Here is a 3,516-nt window from a genome sequence, read left to right as displayed (position 1 = left end):
TATGGGTGGATGGATCTGATTTGAAATTGAAAATGGTGTTAGATGGATCCCTGCTTGGAGGATGGCAGGTGAATGAAGATGTCTTTGAAATTCACGATGGTGTTGGATGTATCTATCTTTTGGCCCTTTGCAATTTGCTTCTCCTGTGCTATTCTAAATGAGCTTCTTCATTCACTTTTTGACTGGGGTTGCCTCGGTCTGCCTTTGCTTTGTTTCGTCTACATGGTGAGATTGTCGCATAAGATGACCCCTCTCTTAGGTAGGTGCTAGTTCCAACATACTTGCAGTTTTGAGCTGATGAAGGTTCAATGAGAAAAGGCGAATGTGTGAGTTAATGAGGTGGTGGAGGCCAAGATCACATTGCATGGATGATGGGGCCTCTGAAGCTGGGGTTTGGAGCCTTTGTTTATACCTAAAAAGAAAATAATGTGCACTACCTAGGGGTGTACTTGGTTTGTCATGTGGTGCATTGTGCTCATGCTAGTGGGATTAGGAGTTTGGTCTGGCAATCCTGGGCACTGCCCCACACTTGAGGACCTAGTTTGAGCATAAGGGAGGTGAGGTGCGGGTAGTTTAGGGTGACAAATCTAACCATATGTGAGTATTAACTCGCTAGGTATGTCCATTGTGATTTTTGCTTTTCATTTTTCTTTCATTTTCTCTTTCTATTTCTCATTTTTCTAATAAATATAAATATAAGTCACATAGACAGGATGAGAACTAAGCTTCATCATCCGAGTGGGGTGTAGAAGGGGGCCTAAGAGACTTATTTAGGAATTGCCAACTCTGCAAGTACCCTTTGAGGCTCATGCAGACTTACAGAGTGGTGGTAGAGAGAAATGGATGATTGCAACATATAAAGCGGCTATCATTCATATCCTCTAGAAGGAATAAACAAAATGAGGGGAGAAAAGTGGCGTGCATTATTAATCGAGCCATGGCACAGCTGTCTATGGCGTTGGGATCAAAGAAAAGGGATAGAAGGTTGTGTTCTTGTGGGGTGGGATTTTTCCTAAGTAGCCTAAGGTAATTACAAGTAGTAATGAATGCAAGGTTAGGGCATGAGGAGAATTCATCCACAAAATGGACGATAGAGTTACTCGGATTTTTTGGGGTAAAGATAAGGGCTTCCTCCGACATGGTACAATTTGCATTGTAGTTTACGGGGAAGTTGTACTGACCGTGGACATTGGGGTCAAAATACACTCCCATTCTTTGGGGGTATGGAATGAATATCGAGTTGTTGCATTCAACTGGGAGGGTGTTGCAGAACACCACCCAAGTGTCCATGTTTATGTCACATAGATGCCTTCTCCATGTAAGTTGGCACTTGTAGCCCGACACTGATCTTGGGACCTCAAAAACCTTGTCCAGCCAAAATACTGCACTCTCCGTGTCCTAGAGGGTGGGGTTTTGCTCTCTCTCCTTCAGCCATCTATCTCTCAGCCTACTTCCAATGGCAATCACATCTTCCACCACCTTAATGGGGAGGACTCGGTGCAAATTGGTGGGTAAGTGGAAGTTAAGATTGAAAGGCTATAGTGCACTTTCCTATTGCTCCCAGACGATGAGATCTGTGTGGAAGCTGGCTAGGAGTTTATCTAAGGTTGGTGGAACGGGTGCAGTCGGCCCTATTATCTGGTCTAGCATTCAATCTTCTATTGGCTTCCTCCACCATCTATTTCCTTTTTTCTTTTAGCACTGCTCTCCTCTCGCGGTGGATATGTCCATTGGTTGCTAGTCTTCTAGGGGGGTGGAGAAGGAGGTGGTGGGACTAATTCCTCTTCATGAGGTCCCATCTCAAAGTTCAATTCAATCTCTTTCTCTTGTCAGGCTTCCTGCTACGCCCCTTCCACAAACCATAGTGCATCCACCTCTTATGGGGTCAAGCATGCTTGCAATATATACTTTCTTTGTTCTTCGAAGCTTAGGCGGACTCCCACTGATTGCTCCAGCATCTGTAGGCCTACCTTCAGGGCCCTGCATGCATTTCCAAGCTTCTTCTTAATTGTCTCAATGGCCTCCCTTTCCTTTGTCTGAGTGACACTGAGTAGCGTATTGAGGAACGCACGTTGCTAGGCCTCAAAACTCATGTGGATGGCTGTTGCTCTACTTTCAGCCACTACTTTGTCTTTCTCCACCTGAGCTAAACAATGTGCCAATGCTTTAACCCTTCTTTTGTTCTAATTGGCCCATTCTTCCACTCTCCTCTTCATGTCCTTGAGGCTTTCCCCCTGCCTTTGAGCTAGCACTGTCAGTCTCCATTCTTGATCTTCCATTTCTTCTCTTAGTTTCTACTACTCTTCTTGTGCCGAGGCTGCCTCCTTTGTCAAATTTTCCACCTCTTTTTCATACTTATGTGCTCTTTCCTCCCTTAGTGCCTCTAGTTCTTCTATGGATTTAGTGATCTTTTTCCATTTTAGCTTGCAAATCTTCATATAGCCCCACGATATCTTCGTTGTGACTTCATAGGCACCGTATGGTCTTGGTTTCTTCTTCTAATCTTGCTTGCCATTCAACTTCCATCTCTAATTGCTCCTTTAGCTCATTAATTTCCCTTTGGGCAATGGCTATTTGGCATGTTTTCTCCAATTGGAATGCAGCCATGGCCTCCTTTTCAACTTCGAGCTCTAGGATTGCTATTTTCTTTTCTTCCCTTGCTTTTTCCAACTATGACAGCAGCTATTTTACATATTCATCATACTCCTTAGCCTGCAACTCTGTCATGGGTATGGAGGTGGTAGAGGCTTCCACCTTTTGCCTCTTTGGATCTTGCATGGACTCAACATTAGCTCTTGATTCCTCTCACTGGGGTACCTTCTCTGATCCCTTGGGTCATCTCCTTATTTACAAGGTACTGCATTCATACAAGGTGCTGGGTTCTACTTTTGGCATGGAGCCCTAGGTGGTTATGACTCTGGGCATGGTTGGCATTAGGAGGGTAGAAATGGGCATGATTGGTTCCTTGCCCTTGCCTTCTTTTGGAGGAGGCGGTGTGATTCCCAGCACATGGGTGCTCGAGCTTGGCCCTTCCTCTCTTGGCGGGCTCATGGTGTTCAGCTCATCTCTCCTGCTCTGTTTCTCTGTTGATTGGTGCGTAGCTAGAGCCATATCCTCATCCTCCTTTATTTTCAACTCTGCTTCTTCTTCAGCTGCCTTCCTTTTTCTCTCTTCCTCAAACCTTCTTGATTCTTCTCTCAACTTTTCTGCATCTTCTTGTGCTTTCTTTCTCCTCTCTTCGTTGGTCTTTTTGGACTCCCTGCGAGCCCTCTACAAATCTGCTTTTTCTTTTTTCCTCCTTTCTTTTTCTTTCATTCCCTGTGAAGCCTTCGTCCTTTGTTGCCCATGCCTTTGTTGGCTAGTTTGTAGCTCTCCTTTCTCTTCATCATTGGTCTCTATTTGTTCACTTATTTGCATTCGCTGCTCTTGTTGAGGAGGTGATCTTAGTGGTGTCTCTCCAACTCCTTTATCTTCTCCTTATCTTTGCCCTTGCCCCAAGGCTTCTATGATGATGGT

The sequence above is a fragment of the Lygodium microphyllum genome, chromosome 3 (genome assembly GCF_053477565.2).
Source record: "Lygodium microphyllum isolate KBCC chromosome 3, Lygodium_microphyllum_v1.1.10, whole genome shotgun sequence".
NCBI lineage: Eukaryota > Viridiplantae > Streptophyta > Polypodiopsida > Schizaeales > Lygodiaceae > Lygodium > Lygodium microphyllum.
The sequence above is the reverse complement of the archived record's forward strand: the minus strand, read 5'-3'. Positions refer to the sequence as shown.